The sequence below is a fragment of the Hemitrygon akajei genome, chromosome 15 (genome assembly GCF_048418815.1).
Source record: "Hemitrygon akajei chromosome 15, sHemAka1.3, whole genome shotgun sequence".
Lineage (NCBI taxonomy): Eukaryota > Metazoa > Chordata > Chondrichthyes > Myliobatiformes > Dasyatidae > Hemitrygon > Hemitrygon akajei.
Window position 1 is genome coordinate 11536255 of NC_133138.1, and position 18020 is coordinate 11554274.

At 42.2% G+C, this 18020-nt stretch overlaps 1 long non-coding RNA gene across 1 annotated transcript in view; it reads right to left on the reverse strand.

Annotated features, from left to right (window-relative positions):
- Nucleotides 1-568: 568 nt before the first annotated feature.
- LOC140739164 (uncharacterized) overlaps nt 569-18020 on the reverse strand; it is a 36075-nt gene continuing 18623 nt past the window's right edge. The window contains exons 2-3 of the long non-coding RNA XR_012101573.1: nt 1959-2075; nt 569-666 (exon numbers count right to left, since the gene is read on the reverse strand). This is a non-coding gene — a long non-coding RNA (uncharacterized lncRNA). The remainder of the gene's footprint in view (nt 667-1958; nt 2076-18020) is intronic.

The following is an 18020-nucleotide window of genomic DNA, read 5'->3' on the forward strand; positions in this document are numbered from 1 at the left end:
ATCTTCACAAGGAGACTGAAGTACAGATACCCCAGCCACCAGAGCTTCATTTATACCTTCCAACATAACACCAGTTATACCAAGATCCTTTTCAGCAGCTTTCACAATAATTTTAATTTTCTCAGTACAACTAGGTGTTTGAGCAGTACAATTCACCACGTTATAAACATCACAAACTTCATTTTATCAACTAGTAAAGTATCTTCAGTAAGAGAACTGTGATGGCAACGTATAGCCTCTGACTTTACATTCTGTTCTTTGACTGGTCATCACCATTTTGTTTAATTTTTTGCAAGGCCTCTGCATATGACACACCCAGTTGTACTTTAACCTGTTTAGCTTCAGCTGCCTTCTTCAGCAGTTCACATGGCCTATAAGTTGCACTACGCTCTTCTCCGCAATTACAGCAATTAGACTTTACGCCTTCACAATCTTCATACTTATATACCTCACCACATCTTAGTTTCCCACAACATACTGCTGCAACATGCCCAAGTCTCTGACATTTGTAACATCTAAGCAGAAGTTGAATACAACCTTGTACTTTATAGCTAACATACCCCAAACTAACCCTATCAGGCATCTTCCTCCTTTCCCCCGCCTTCCTTTATGCTGAGTTGCATAAAAGCTGTTAGATCCTCTTCTCTGCTGCCCTGACTTCTGCAACTGGAAAAAAAAAGACAAACAAAAAAATGTAAAACAGAATTTCTTCCTACTTAACAAAAGGACTTTAATAATATTTTTAATTCATTCCATCAGTTAAGTAGGTTAAGTTAAATTATTGGGTTCAGCTTTTTAATTAATATTGTTGCATGTTTGTATTTATCACATTTTCTTCAGCTAAATGTTCTTGATGATTAAAGTCATTCCAAAACAGTGGAAAATGTGTTCTGAAGAAATAAAGGTTAGCCTTCATTTGTCTCATTGCATCAAAGCACACAGTGAAATGTATCATTTGCGACAAATCCAATCAGCAAGGATTTTGCTGGGGGCAGTCTGCAAGAGTTGTCATACTTCCGGCATCAACGCAGCATGCCTACAAGTCGTTAACCCTAAATGTACATCTTTAGATTTTTGGAGGAAACCGGACCATACAGAGCACACCCACGTGGTTACGAGGTGAACAGACAAACCCCTTATAGGCAGTAGCGGGAAATGAACCCTGATCAGTGATTTCTGGCACTGTAATAGCATTATGCTGACTGCTACGCTACTGTGCCACCCCCTCTCATTCTGAGAACATGAGGCAACCTGCCCTCCTTGCAAAATGACCAAGGCAGCAGGACTGTCCAATCACGGGGATAGTATTGGAGGGATCTGCACACAAACATCTGGGCCACATACAGTGGAGAATTCCCTTTATTGCTAAAGCTTTGTTTGTTTTATTTTCCAGCTGAATATCTGCATAAGTATGTACAGATTCAAGGGATTTCTGCTGAGTATTGTAATGATGAAATGGGGAAAAAAAACCATGGCTGTGACAATTGCAGTACTCACAGTGCCACATAAGCCGGGGAAGGAATTATTTATTTAGGAATATGGCACAGTAACAGGCTTTTCCAGTACAATGACCCCACACTGCCCAGTTAGACTCTTGTGTCCAATAGAACTACTAATCTCTATGTCTTTAGAAAGTGGGAGGAAACCAGATCACCCGGAGGAAACCCACGTGGTTGTGTGGAGAACATACAGGGTCGGTAATGGAACCTGGGTCGCTGGTGCTATAATAGTGATAAGCAAACTGCTGCCTTACCATGCCGTCCATTAAATCACAAGCAGTAGTTGGCTACCCAGTTCAGGTACCTGTAGTGTGAGTGTTGCAGGCAGGGCTCGACCCTGCAAGAGAATCTCCATTAGACTTCACGTCCAACGCTTAACTACTCGTCCATCGTAGCTCTGGCTAAATCTGTGCCTGGCATTCAGAGGAAGAGGAGAATGAGCATTAATTTTACGAATACCTGATGCCTCGGCATGATGGTGACGGTGATTGCCGGACTGTCATGTGCCTCAAGATGTGGTCTCCTCATTTCCTGGTCCCATTTCTCTTGCAGATGTTAGGAAGATACATGTAGCTGCTGGATCAAAATATCACAAGTGAGTTCAATTTTGGTTTGAGGTGGTAGGGACAAAGAACTGCAATAGTTACAGTAGATGCATCCTAGATTAACAGAGACAATATGGTGTTTGTGGACACTCATCTACTTTCTGAAGAAGCAAAACAGTACATAGCTGAGTAAAATAACAAACACAAATGCTGGAAGAACTCAGCAGATCAGGCAGCATCTATGGCAAGGAATATACAGTCAACCATTAAGAGTACAAGGACGTATTAATAATACAAGCACATCCTTTTAGAACATAGATGAGGAGAAATTTATTTAGCCCTAGGGTGGTGAATCTGTGGAATTCATTGCCGCAGAGGGCTGTGGAGGCCAAGTCATTGGGTATATTTAAAGTGGAGATTGACAGGTTCCTGATTAGTAAGGATGTCAAAGGTTATTGGGGCAAGGTAGGAGAATGGGGTTGAGAAAAACCAGCTATGATGGAATAGCGATGCTGACTTGACGGGCCCAATTCTGCTCTATGTCATATGGACTTTTCAGACCAAGACACTTCATTAGGACCTGCTGAATCCCTCCAGCATTTTGTGTGCTCTGGATTTCTAACATCTGCAGAATCTCTCGTGTTGATAGTTGAGTGGAATAACACTTTGAATGTCTAGTCCCCATTATTATAGGAGATTAACTCCTGCGTTAAGCTTTGAAATCTTAGATTCTTGATTGGTTGGGGCATGAACAAATATGGGGAGAAGGCAGGAGATTGGGGCTGAGAGGAAAACTGGACCAACCACGATGAAATGGCAGAGCAGACTTGGTGGTCCAAATGGCCTAATTCTGTTCCTATATTTTATGGAAATCAAATAGTGACACAAATATTCAGACCATAAGTATCAGCTAACCTTTGTAAATGAAAATATTTGAACACAATCATTTAGAGATCCTATGAGTAATCTTTGGTAGTCATCTCTAAAAACGTTCCAAGTTCATACAACAGGCAGAGAAGGCAACCATACTGCAGCAACCTTACCTAATGCTTGTATTTCCCAGCAGAGCTCAGGAAGACCCAGGAGCCAGCAGAGACACTTGTAACACACACTCTGTATTCTCCATTGAAGGCTGGCAGAATGCTACTGTGACATTTGATCTTCTGGTGTTCTCATTGCTTGATATTTTCCCATTTCTTATGTTACTGATATTGTTATTCTAATAGTCCAGCTGAACTTTTAACTATTCATAATCATATATTAATATCATTTATCAAATATTTAAACATTAATTGCAGCAAATACACAGCCAGTTAACTATATTTAACATTAACCATGTAATCTATGAATAGAGACCCTGATGTGCCTCCTAGTTAGTAGTGCTACACATTTTCTATAGCTGTGGCAATATCTTTCAAGACCAGTGGAATGAAAGTGATTGAAAGGATACATATGATGAAGGAGTTGCTTCTAGCTGAGAGTCAGCATAGACTCTGGACAAAAGGTCAGTTCAAAAGTTCAAAGTAAATTTATTTTCAAAGTATATGTCACTATATACAATTCTGAGATTCATTTTCTTGCAGGCATTCTCAATAAATCGATAATAGAATAATAACCATAATAAAATCAATGAAAGACCCCACCAACTGGGCATTCAACCAGTGTGCAAAAAACAACAAACTGTGAAAATACAAAAAAAATAACAATAATAAATAAGCAATAAATATCGAGAACATGAGATAGAGTCCTGGGAAGTGAGTCCATAGATTGTGGGAACATTTCACTGATTGAATGCAATTGTCCCCTCTGGTTCAGGAACCTGATGGCTGAGGGAAATAACTGTTCCTGAACCTGGTGATGTGAGTCCTGAGGCTCCTGTACCAGCTTCCTGATGGCAGCAGCAAGAAGAGAGTGTGGTCTGGATGGTGGGGGTCCCTGATGATGGATGCTTCTTTCCTGTAACAATGTCCCGTGTAGATGTGCTTAAAACCCGCTGGTGGCACAGTGACATCAGTGCTGGACTCCGGGAGAGTGAAGGTTCCCGAGTTTGAATCCAGTTGGGCCGCTCCCGGACACACTTTCCATCTGTGCCGGATTGAGTGTCGAGCTCGCAACTCGGCCTCATTAAAAAAAAACACTGCGCTGTGAGAAGGATGTTGTGGACCACTCACAGAATCTTTCCTTCAAGACAACCACTTTGAAAAAAGTGGTTGCCGAGGCTCTGGCAGAGTATGGCACACACAAAAAAACATGTGCTTAATGGTGGGGAGGGCTTTACCCATGATGAACTGGGCCATACCTCTACTTTTTGGCAATACAGTTATGATTGCTGTTAAAAAAGATTGTGAGAGTTTATGCATTCTTTCCACTTGTATATTAATTCCATAAAAGGAGGAATTAATAAATCTTTAAATTTTTTATAAAATTCAGGAGGAAAACCATCTTCTCCTGGTGATTTATTACTCTGAAGTGACATACCTCTACTTTTTGTAGGACTTTTTGTTCAAGGGCATTGTACTTCCATACCAGTCTGTGATGCTGCCAGTCAATATTCTCTTCAGCACACAACTATAGAAGTTTGTCAAAGTTTTAAGCATCATGGCAAATTTTTGCAAAATACCAAGGAAGTAGAGGAACTGCTGTGCTTTCTTTGTAATAACACCTGTGTGCAGGGCCCATGTCAGGTATCTAAAATGGTAACACTGAGAAATTTACAGTTACTGACCCTCTCCAACTCTGATGAGGAGTGGCTCGTGGAACTCAAGGTTCCTCCTCCTGAAATCAGCTCCTTTGTCTTGCTGACATTGAGTAAGAGGGTTTGATTATGCTGCCACTCAGCCAGATTTTCAATCTCCCTCCTATATGCTGATTGGTCACTACCTTTGACTTGGCTCACAACAGTGGTGCCATCAGCAAATTTGAATATGGCTTTGGAGCTGTGCTTAGCCACACAGTCATGGGTGTAAAGTGAGTAGAGCAAGGGGCTAAGCACCCAGCCTTGTGGTGCACCTATGCTGATGGAGATTGTGGAAAAGATATTGTTGCCAGTTTGAATTATCTGGGGTCTGCAAGTGAGGAAATCTAGGGTCCAATTGTACAAAAAGGTTTTGAAGCTTATTGGTTAATTTTGAGGGGATAATAGTAATGAATGCCAGGCTGTGGTTGATAAAAAGCATCCTGAGGTATGTATCTTTGCTGTCCAGATGTTCCAGGGTTGAGTGAAGAGCCAATGAAATGACATCTGCTGAGTATTTGTAGCTCCGGTAGGTAAATTGGAGCAAATCCAAGGCACTTCTCAGGCAGGAGTTGATATGTTTCATCACTAACCTCTCAAAACACTTGAAGTCTGCTTGAGTTCAAGAGTTGGGAAATTATGTTGCGACTTTATAAAACTCTTGTTGGGCCACATCTGGATTATTGCATTCAATTCTGGTTGCCCCATTATAGGAAGGATGTGGAGGCATTGGAAAGGGTGCAGAAGAGGTTGACCAGGATGCTGTCTGGATTGGAGGGCATGTGCATTAGGAGAGGCTGAACAAATTTGGGTTGTTTTCTCCAGATTGGAGGAGGTTGAGAGATCTGAGAGAAGCTTATGGAATTATGAGAGCCATAGACAGTACAGGAAGTATCCTTCTCCCAGGGCTGAAGTACTTAAGACCAGAGGGCATGCATTTAAGATGAGAAAGAATAAATTTAAAGATGTGTGGTGCAAGTGGTTGGGTGTCTGGAATGTGCTGTCTGGGGTGGTGGTGAAGGAAAACATGACAGCGGCATTCAAGAGTGGCTTAGACGCATGTGCAGGAAATGGAAGGATGTGGACATTATGTAGGCAAAAGGGATTAGTTTAATTGGGCATTTAATTACTAATTTAATTAGTTTGGCAGAACTTTGTGGGTTGAAGGGCTTGTTCCTCTGTTGTACTCTATGTTCTTCAACGTGCAAACTATACCCTCTTCAGTATGCCCGTAGGTAATCAGGAATGAGAAATATCCAAAAGTTAAAAGAAAATCTTCAGCAAAGTTAAAGAACAACTTATGAGGTGGATAAAGAAACAGATCATTTGGACAAAATGTCCTCTTCCTACTCTGCTGAAGTCATAGTCCTAACACTTTTCAAATTATACATCTTTCAGAAGCCTGAAACAGTAACATATATTGCACTTCCACAATCTGCCCTGCTGAACCATCAGCTGTGGATGGTTTGCTGTGAGAAATAAGGTAGACAGGAAGAACTGATTTCCATCCCTAAAGGATATTCATTTTCCAGATGGAATTTTCACTGCAATTCAACAGCTTTGCAGTTTTTGTAATTAAAGGGTATTTCCCATTCCCACCCACTCCACCTAATGCCCAAACATAAACCGAATTTAAATTCCAGGGCAATTATGATGGGATTACGAAGAAGTGTGTCCTGTGATTACTAGTACATATGTTTCTTAATGCATTCTACCACCTGTTCTTACAATAAATAAGGTGACCTAGTCATATTAAACAGGAATCACAACCTGAGGGTTGTGAGTCAGGACTCATACCTGTGCTGTGTGCTAATGAGGCCAGAAATAGAAAGATCATACAGTTTCAATATGTGGTTAAGGAGCTGGGAAAGGCAGAAGGGCATCAGATTTTTGAATCATTGGGCTCTCTTCCAAGGAAGGTGGGATCCGTACAGAAGAGATGGTTTGCACTTGAACTGGAGGGAACTAATGTCCTTGTGGGAAAATTTACTAGTGCTGCACAGGATGGTTTAAACTAGAGTTGCAGGGGGATGGGAACCAGAGTGCCCGAACAGATAGAGAAGAAGTTGTAGAGAGATGTTGCTAAGACCTCAGTCAAAGTCAGGAATCGAAAGATTGACCATGGTGCGACTAATGTTCTGAGCTGCATATATTTCAATGCAAGAAATATTGTAGGAAAGGCAGATGAGCTCAGGGATCAACACCTGGTATTATTATATTGCAGCCATTAGTGAGGATTGGATGCAGAAGGGGCAGGACTAGCAACTCAACAATCCAGGGTTCCGTTCCTTTATATGTGACAGAGTGGGAGGGGTGGCCTTACTAGTCCGGAAAAACGTCAAGGCAGTGCTCAGTCAAGATAGACTGGAGAACTTGTCTAGTGAGGTTTTATGGGTGGGAATGAGGAAGATATGACCACATTAATAGGGCTGTAATATGGACCACCCAATCATATGCTGCATTTAGAGGAACAAATTTATAGAGAGGTTCCAGACTGTGGCAAGAAACATAAGGTTGTTATGATAGGTTATTTAATCTTTCCACATATTGACTGGGACTGGAAGTACTGGAGTACCGGTATATACAAGTCCCAACGAGAGAGTGTGCAATTCTTGATCAGTTATTAGGGAATGAAATAGGGCAGGTGACTGAAGTTGGTAGATCACTTTGCATCTAGTGATTGTGATGCCATTAGTTTCAAGGCACTTATGGAAAAGGACAGGCTAGTCCATGGGTTGAGATCCTAAACTGGAGAAAGGCCAATTTTGATTGTATAAGGTAGGATCTGGCAAATGTGGACTGGGACTGTTTTTCTTGGCAAAGGTGTACTTGGTAAGTGGAAAACATTCAAAAGTGAACTTTTGAGAGTACAAAGCTTGTATGTGCCTTTCAGAATGAAAGGTAAAGATAACCTTGGTTTTTAAAGAGATATTCAAGCCTTGGTTAAGAGAAAAAAAGGATGTATAGGCAGGCAAGAATAAATGAGGTACTTATGGAGTATAAGAAATACAAGAGAACACCTAAGAAAGAAATAAGGAGGGCTAAAAGAAGGCATGAATTTGCCCTAGCAGTCAAGGGGAAGGAGATTCCTAAGGGATTCTACAGATATGTTAAGAGCAAACGGATTGCAAGGGACAAAATTGGTTCTCAGGAAGATTCAAATGGTAATCCAGCCAAAAGAGATGGGGCAGATCTTTAATGGATTTTCTTGCATCTGTATTTTCTCAGGAGATGGACACAGTGTCTATAGAAGTGAGGCAAAGCAGCAGCAACATCATGGACTCTGTTCAGACTATAGAGGAGATATTTGGTATCTAGGGACAAATTAGGGTGGATAAATCCCCAGGGTCTGACAAGGTGTTTGTTTGGACCCTGTGGGAGGCAAGCGCAGAAATTGCAGGGGTATTTATATCAGCCTTCGTGACAGGTGAGGAGAGCTAATGTTGTTCTGCTGTTTAAGAAAGGCTCTAAAAATAAACCAGGGAATTATAGGCCAGTGAGACTGACATCAGTAATGGGAAAGTTATTGAAAGGTATTCTAAGGGATTGGACATGTAAGTATTTGGATAGGCATGGACTGATTAAGGATAGTCAGTGTGGCAGGTTGCATGGTAGGTCACGTCAAGCCAATCTTAGTTTTTTTGAGGAAGTTACCAGGAAAGTGGATGAAGGCAAGACAGTGGATCATCTACATGGACTTTAAAGGCATTTGACAAGGTCCTATGTGGGACGTTGATCAGGAAGGTTCAGTCACTTGGCATTCAAAGCAGATAGTAAGTTTGATGAGACATTGGCTTTGTGGGAGAAGCCAGAGAGTGGTACTAGATGGTTGCCTCACTGACTGGGGGCCCGTGATTATGGAGTGTCGCAGGGATCAGTGCAGCGGCCATTATTGTTTGTCATCCACATCAGTAATTTGGATGATAATATGGTTAACTGGATCAGCAAATTTGCAGATCACATCAAGACTGGAGGTATAGTGGATAATGAGGAAGACTATCAGAGCTTGCAGTAAATGTGGACAAGGTGGAAAAATGGAATCTAATGCAGACAAGTGCAAGGTGTTGCTCTTCAGCAGGGCCAACCAGCATAGGGCAGCGAGGAGTGTGGTAGAACAAAGGGATCTGGGAATACAGGTCCATAATTCATTGAAAGTGATGGCACAAGTAGATACGGTTGTAAAGAAAGCTTTTTTTGGCACATTGGCCTTCATAAATCAAAGTGTTGAGAACAGGAAAAGGTATATTATGTTGAAATTGAATAAGACATAGGTGAAACCTAATTTGGAGTATTGTGTGTAGTTTTGGTCATCTACCTACAGGAAAAATGTAAATACAGAGAAAATTTACGAGGATGTCGCCAGGACATGAGGATCTGAGTTATAAGGAATGATTGTATAAGTTAGAACTTCATTCCTTGGAACATAGAAATTTGAGGGGAGATTTGATAGAGGTATACCAAATTATGAAGGGTACAGACAGGGTAAATGCAAGCAGGCTTTTTCCCACTGAGGTTGGGTGGAATTACAACCAGAGGTCACGGGTTAAGGATGAAAGGTGAAATGTTTAAGGGGAAAATGAGGTGAATTTATTTCACTCAGGGGATCATTTGAGTGGGGAAATAGCTGTCAGCGCAAGTGGCGTGTGCAGGCTTGATTTCAATGTTTAAGAGAAGTTTAGATCGGCCCGTGGACAGTCGGGGTATGGATGGCTATGGCCCAGGCGCCAGTCGATAAGGACTGTTTAAATAGTTTGGTACGGACGAGATGGGCTGAAGGGCCTGTTTCTGCGCTGTACTTTTCGCTGACTGTTATATAACGATTCTGGAGATATGTGCTTAAAATTCCAGTTTAACCGGCTCTGGACGACCAACTGAAAAAGGAAACACTCCGGTATCGACACGTCTGCAGCACCGGATGTACTCGATTGGACACAGCAGAGCAGATTCCTTGCAGCAAACGCTGATATTACTCACGGCGTTCAGCCGGACATTGCGGAGACAGCTAAATGGTCATGTCTAGATTCAATCTGGGCTTTACCAACATGAAAATTTAAAGCAATGACAGATTTTTAATACACAAAGGGGACCGTAGGAGCTCATTTTTAGACATTGTTTACCACAACCATACAGGGAAACGAGCAGGGAGTTGACAACACAGCCATTCGCTGGGAAATTAAACCACGTCAGGAAGTTTATTAACGTTCCTGACTCGCGTAGGGAGGGGGGAAGACAGCATTCCTTCTAATCACGTATAATATAAAAGATTTAATGACGTTGCTGTCAACTCTGTTAATATAATTTGAACTTTCTCCGCATGCCCGACTCCACGTAGCACAGTCTCAACCCGACACAGCTTCAACCGCCGTCCTTCGGCAGCCTCTGATTTCATCGCTTTACATCACGTGCCTGGGTTTCCCGTAAATCGCCGAACAGCCTCACTAAACTCTGAATACTCCGGGATTCCCAGCGCCGCAAACCCCTGCGTCCGGATTTGTCGCCGGATTTTCCATGACATAACCATTGCATTGATTCCTTAAAGTCGTATATAAAAATTTATAAATACACCCCGAAACAGAACTAAACTACTTAATAGCAAGCAGAGCTGCACCGAAGTCTAATGATTGCAGTAAAATTTCACCTGGAATAACCTTGATACATACTGCTTCAGTACGGCCAAATAAATTGTATCACAAAATAAATGTCCGTGAAACAATTTAATAAATCCAAAAGTTAAATGTTACGAATGCTGGAAATTTAGAAAAATTGTAAAACACATCAGAAACCCCAAAGAGGCAAAGAATGGCCTCCCTGGGCAAAATATCCCTGGGATACTAGAGATGAATATATAAAACGGAAAATGCTGCAAACACTCAGGTCTGGCAGTATGTGGAAAAAGAGGTGCAGACCTAATGGTTTAGGGCTGTAGAAAAAGACTCTGACTTGAAGCCTTAAACCAGATGCTGCATAGCCTACTGAGTATTTCCAGTGTTTTCTATTTTTATTTTTATATTCCAAAATCTGGAGTTATAAATTTTCATTCAGAGCTGCGGTTTCAAGATGAACTTTTCTACTCCAGAGGGTCTCAGGGAAATGAGGTCTAATGGAAAAAGTAAATAAATTCAGTGACAGTATGTAAATTGGAAGCAGATCAGTGATAAAATTAGAAAATATGTTCAGAAGAGGAATAAATGATAAACAGATTAGCTCAATTAAGAGGAAGGTCTGGTAGAGATAAGCTGATTGAGTCCAAGTATAAGGTGCACAATTTCAAGTATAAATATGAATAAAAGGAACACAAGTTGCAGTTGGCACTGGTTATCTGTTCCACCATTCAAAAAGATCATCAACGATCCTTTATCTTAGCACCACTTTCCTGCACAGATCCCATATTCCTAGATTTTCTCAATATACAAAATTCCGCCTTGAATGTACTCAATGACTTTTTAGTGAAGACATTTCTCCTCACCTCATTCCTGAAATGTCAAATTTATTTGACCCTGGTTCTCGAGATTCCAGTTAACAGAACCAACCCTGTCAAACTTCAGAGGCTTAAAAAAATATCTTTCAGAGAAATCACCTCTATTTCTTCTAAACACTAAGGAATATAGGTTTATTCTGCTTACTCTCGCTTCATTGGATAATTTCCATTTGAGAAATCTATTTTCTTTCTACTTTATCGTAATTATGCCATTCTTTAGATTGGAAGACCAGACCTGTACACTAGGTTCCAAATGTAGTTTCACTAGGCCAAGATAATTGCATGAAGATTACTTTACATCAATCAGTTTTAATAGAGCCAAATGAATAATTTTCCTCCTTTTTTCCTGCTATACCTCACTTTAATCCTTAGTAAGGCATATGCAAGACACCAGGTTCATCTGAAAATCAAAACCTTTCAACTCTCTCTATATTTCAAAATTATTTGTTTATTCTTTTCTACAAATGGGTAACCTCACATTTTTCCATGTTATCATCTAACTGCTGAAGACTGGCCATTTGATTAGCTCCTGAATCCTCTGCATTGTCCTCTCAATTCACACCGCCATCCAGTTTTGTATCTTTGTCAAACTTAGATATAGTTCACTCGATCTCCTTGTCCAAGTCACTGATACAAATTGTGAAATGCTGGGTGCCCAACAATGATTCCTGCAGGACTCCATCAGTCAGTGCTTCTCATCCCAAAGTGACAAAATACTTGTTTAATCTTAGATTCTGTTTCCTTGAGTGCAGGTCACCATAAAAAAAAAACTGTGGAAAGCGGCCAGTGAAGGAGTGGAGATTTGAGGCTTTGACTCGAGAGGCTTCAACGAGAAGAGGCGGAGGACGAGCTTGTTCCAGTTAGTCTTTACAATGCCTCCTAAGATGGTGATGTGCCTCTACTGTGAGATGTGGCAGTCTTGGGGGAACTCCCCTCTCCCGCAGAGTCACATCTGCCAGAAGTGCGTGCGGCTGGGCAATCTGGAAGACCGTGTGAGGAATCTGGAGCAGCAGCTGGATGACCTTCGACTCATAAGGGAGAATGAGGCAGTCATAGATGAGAGCTACAGGGAGGTAGTCACACCTAGGCTGCCGGAAGCAGGTCGTTGGGTGACAGTCCGAGGGGGTAAAGCGAAGGAGAGTAGACAGGTAGTCCAGAGCACCCCTGTAGCCATTCCCCTGAATAATAAGTTTACCGTCCTGGATGCTGTTGGTGAGGACGACCGACCAGGGGTGAGCCACAGTGGCAGGGCCTCTGGCACTGAGTCTGACCCTGTGGTGCAGAAGGATGGGACGGAGAAGAGGAGAAGTGTCGTCATTGGAGACTCTGTAGTCAGGGGAGCAGACATGAGATTTTGTGGATGTGAGAAGGAAACACGCATGGTTTGTTGCCTCCCGGGTGCCAGGGTCCGGGATGTCTCTGACCGGGTGCATGACATCCTGGTACGAGAGGGAAAGCAATCAGAAGTCGTGATACATGTTGGGACCAACGACATTGGCAGGAAGAGGGATGAGGTCCTGAAGTGTGAGTTTCAGGAACTAGGCAGAAGGCAGAAGAACAGGACCTCAAGGGTGGCATTCTCAGGATTGCTGCCAGTGCTACGTGATAGTGATGGTAAGAATTGGAGGAGATGGCAGTTGAATGCGTGGCTGAGGAGTTGGTGCAGGGGGCAGGGTTTTAGATTTTTGGACCATTGGGATCTCTTCTGGGGAAGATGGGACCTGTACAGATTGGATGGGTTGCACCTGAACTTGAGGGGGAGCAATATCCTTGCTGGTAGGTTTGCTAGCATGGTTCGGGAGGGTTTAAACTAATTTGCAACGGGGATGGGACCCGGAGCGATAGAGAGTGAAAGAAGTGCATGGAGTAAAGCCAGATCTAACAAATAGAGAGGCTTTGAGGAAAGAGAAGCAGAATAAAGGGTGTAAAGGTAGTAAGGTAGAAGGGCTAAAGTGTGTGTACTTCAATGCAAGAAGCATCAGGAACAAAGGTGATGAACTGAGAGCTTGGATACGTACATGGAATTATGATGTAGTGGCCATTATGGAGACTTGGCTGGCACCAGGGCAGGAATGGATTCTCAATATTCCTGGATTTCAGTGCTTTAAAAGGGATAGAGAGGGAGGAAAAAGGGGAGGACGGGTGGCATTACTGGTCAGGGATACTACTACAGCTGCAGAAAGGGTGGGTAATGTAGCAGGATCTTCTTTTGAGTCAGTATGGGTGGAAGTCAGGAACAGGAAGGGAGCAGTTACTCTACTGGGAGTATTCTATAGGCCCCCTGGTGGCAGCAGAGATACCGAGGAGCAGATTGGGAGGCAGATTTTGGAAAGGTGCAAAAATAACAGGGTTGTTATCATGGGTGACTTTAACTTCCCTAATATTGATTGGCACTTGATTAGTTCCAAGGGTTTAGATGGGGCAGAGTTTGTTAAGTGTGTCCAGGATGGATTCCTGTCACAGTATATTGACAGGACAACTAGGGGGAATGCCATACTAGATCTAGTATTAGGTAACGAACCTGGTCAGGTCACAGATCTGTCAGTGGGTGAGCATCTGGGGGACAGTGATCACCGCTCCCTGACCTTTAGCATTATCATGGAACAGGATAGAATCAGAGAGGACAGGAAAATTTTTAATTGGGGAAGGGCAAATTATGAGGCTATAAGGCTAGAACTTGCGGGTGTGAATTGGGATGATGTTTTTGCAGGGAAATGTACTATGGACATGTGGTCGATGTTTAGGGATATCTTGCAGGATGTTAGGGATAAATTTGTCCTGGTGAGGAAGATAAAGAATAGTAGGGTGAAGGAACTATGGGTGACAAGTGAAATGGAAAATCTAGTCAGGTGGAAGAAGGCAGCATACATGAGGTTTAGGAAGCAAGGATCAGATGGGTCTATTGAGGAATATAGGGTAGCAAGAAAGGAGCTTAAGAAGGGGCTGAGAAGAGCAAGAAGGGGGCATGAGAAGGCCTTGGCGAGTAGGGTAAAGGAAAACCCCAAGGCATTCTTCAATTATGTGAAGAACAAAAGGATGACAGGAGTGAAGGTAGGACCGATTACAGATAAAAGTGGGAAGATGTGCCTGGAGGCTGTGGAAGTGAGCGAGGTCCTCAATGAATACTTCTCTTCGGTATTCACCACTGAGAGGGAACTTGATGACAGTGAGGACAATATGAATGAGGTTGATGTTCTGGAGCATGTTAATATTAAGGGAGAGGAGGTGTTGGAGTTGTTAAAATACATTAGGACGGATAAGTCCCCGGGGCCTGACGGAATATTCCCCAGGCTGCTCCACGAGGCAAGGGAAGAGATTGCTGAACCTCTGGCTAGGATCTTTATGTCCTCGTTGTCCACAGGAATGGTACCGAGGGATTGGAGGGAGGCAAATGTTGTCCCCTTGTTCAAAAAAGGTAGTAGGGATAGTCCAGGTAATTATAGACCAGTGAGCCTTACGTCTGTGGTGGGAAAGCTACTGGAAAAGATTCTTAGAGATAGGATCTATGGGCATTTAGAGAATCATGATCTGATCAGGGACCGTCAGCATGGCTTTGTGAAGGGCAGATCGTGTCTAACAAGCCTGATAGAGTTCTTTGAGGAGGTGACCAGGCATATAGATGAGAGTAGTGCAGTGGATGTGATCTACATGGATTTTAGTAAGGCATTTGACAAGGTTCCACACGGTAGGCTTATTCAGAAAGTCAGAAGGCATGGGATCCAGGGAAGTTTGGCCAGGTGGATTCAGAACTGGCTTGCTTGCAGAAGGCAGCGGGTCATAGCGGAGGGAGTACATTCAGATTGGAGGGTTGTGACTAGTGGTGTCCCACAAGGATCCGTTCTGAGACCTCTACTTTTCGTGATTTTTATTAACGACCTGGATGTGGGGATAGAAGGGTGGGTTGGCAAGTTTGCAGACGACACAAAGGTTGGTGGTGTTGTAGATAGTGTAGAGGATAGTCAAAGATTGCAGAGAGACATTGATAGGATGCAGAAGTGGGCTGAGAAGTGGCAGATGGAGTTCAACCCGGAGAAGTGTGAGGTGGTACACTTTGGAAGGACAAACTCCAAGGCAGAGTACAAATTAAATGGCAGGATACTTGGTAGTGTGGAGGAGCAGAGGGATCTGGGGGTAAATGTTCACAGATCCCTGAAAGCTTATCTCACAGGTAGATAGGGTAGTTAAGAAAGCTTATGGGGTGTTAGCTTGAGTCGCGATGTAATGATGCAGCTCTATAAAACTCTAGTTAGGCCACACTTGGAGTACTGTGTCCAGTTCCGGTTGCCTCAGTATAGGAAGGATGTGGAAGCATTGGAAAGGGTACAGAGGAATTTTACCAGGATGCTGCCTGGTTTAGAGAGTATGGATTATGATCAGAGATTAAGGGAGCTAGGGCTTTACTCTTTGGAGAGAAGGAAGATGAGAGGAGACATGATAGAGGTGTTCAAGATATTAAGAGGAATAGACAGAGTGGACAGCCAGTGCCTCTTCCCCAGGGCACCACTGCTCAGTACAAGAGGACATGGCTTTAAGGTAAGGGGAAGGAAGTTCAAAGGGGATATTAGAGGAAGGTTTTTCACTCAGAGAGTGGTTGGTGCGTGGAATGCACTGCCTGAGTCAGTGGTGGAGGCAGATACACTAGTGAAGTTTAAAAGACTACTAGACAGGTATATGGAGGAATTTAAGGTGGGGGGGGGGGGTTATATGGGAGGCAGGGTTTGAGGGTCAGCACAACATTGTGGGCCGAAGGGCCTGTAATGTGCTGTACTATTCTATGTTCTATAAAGCTTCACTTTAAGACTTGATCTGTGTAGTGCTGTAGGACTGTCACCCAGTCAAAGGCTAGTCTTTCAAGTAACATGTAAAAATGAAATGCTCTCTGCCTTTTCAAGGGAGCAGATGAGCTCCCACAGCTTAAATCCATTGAGAGTTCTCTTGGTTTTCTGGTCTTCTGTAATTTTTCAACCAAAAGCTAAAAGAATGCTAAAGAGATTTTTTTTTTTTTGCCTTCATTACTCTCTGAGGAAACTTGTGCACAGTTGGACTGCAGTTGTCCACTGCCTTTTAGTCATGACTACAGTTCAAAAGATCACAATTGCCTATAAAGCATTTCAGGATATCCTGAATTTGTGTAAGAAATAACTTGAACTGTCCAAGATATATATTATCTCACATGCAAGAGGCTACTGTGCTGTTTCACCAGTTATCAAATGCTTTGCACATTGTGTTTGTCTAGTGCCACGCATTGACTAATCTAATGACATACAGGCATTAAAATGTCACCACTTGATTTCTGTACAAATTCACAGAAGATATAAGTTTACTTTCTGAAAAAATGTCTCAGATATCTAAAGTTCAAAGCAGAAGTGACTAGTAATAATACATTTCTAAATGAAGATGGTGGTCACCAAGAAAAATAATCTTCTGAATAATTACCAACATAGATAGATAGATAGATAATTGCAAGACACCAGGTTCCTCTGAAAATCAAAACCTTTCAACTCTCTCTATATTTCAAAATTATTTGTTTATTCTTTTCTACAAATGGGTAACCTCACATTTTTCCATGTTATCATCTAACTGCTGAAGACTGGCCATTTGATTAGCTCCTGAATCCTCTGCATTGTCCTCTCAATTCACACCGCCATCCAGTTTTGTATCTTTGTCAAACTTAGATATATTTCACTCGATCTCCTTGTCCAAGTCACTGATACAAATTGTGAAATGCTGGGGGCCCAACAATGATTCCTGCAGGACTCCATCAGTCAGTGCTTCTCATTCCAAAATGACAAAATATTTGTTTAATCTTAGATTGTTTCCTTGAACGCAGGTCACCATAAAGCTTCACTATAAGACTTGAGCTGTATAGTGCTATAGGTCTGTCACCCACCCAGATACACACACACACACACACATATGTATATAAATCAAATAATGAAATAATTAAATAAGCAGTGTAAAAAGAGAAAACATAGTCGTGATGTAGTGTTCATCGGTTCAATGGCCATTTAAAAATCCGATGGCATGGGGAAAAAGCTATTCCCGAATCATTGAATGTGTGTCTTCAGGCTTTTGTACCTCATCCCTGATGGTAGCATGGTCTGAGTGATAGGAGTCCTTATTGATGGATGGCACCTTTTTGAGGCATCACTCTTTGAAGACTTATATTTATATTATATTTTTCAGTGTGAAAGTCAGACAAATGCAAAGGACTTTACAGATTCAGAAAATAGATTGAGTGGTGCCTGCATTAACTAACAAACTGCAATAACATATTAGCAATTAACATGTAAGTACGGCACTAAATTACGAGGGAGAAGGTTCCTTCAGGTTTATTATTGGCATGTGTTGGTGGGAGATAATCAGGTAATGATGAACACACATAAATCAGAAGCAAGAGTCCCAAGAAATAACTGTATCAAAACTGAATACATATTGACTACTTGGGTCACATGGGCATACACTTGGGGACATAGCATATACAACCACTCCTTAAAAAGGTGGTAGAATTCCTGTGTGGAATAAGCATTCAACTTGTCCACTCTCTAATAGTGTTGGATGAACATAACTGAGAAACAGGTGAACAATCAATGATTCACAGCGCCGTACAGAACAGGAATGACCCAGCACATCCATGCCAACCTTTTTGCCAATCTACATTGATTCCACATGCCTACACAAGGTCAATAGCATGGAGATCCATAGATTCATGGAGTCCTTCTACAGCTTGCCTATTTAAGTGCTTACATAAATACCACTCAAAT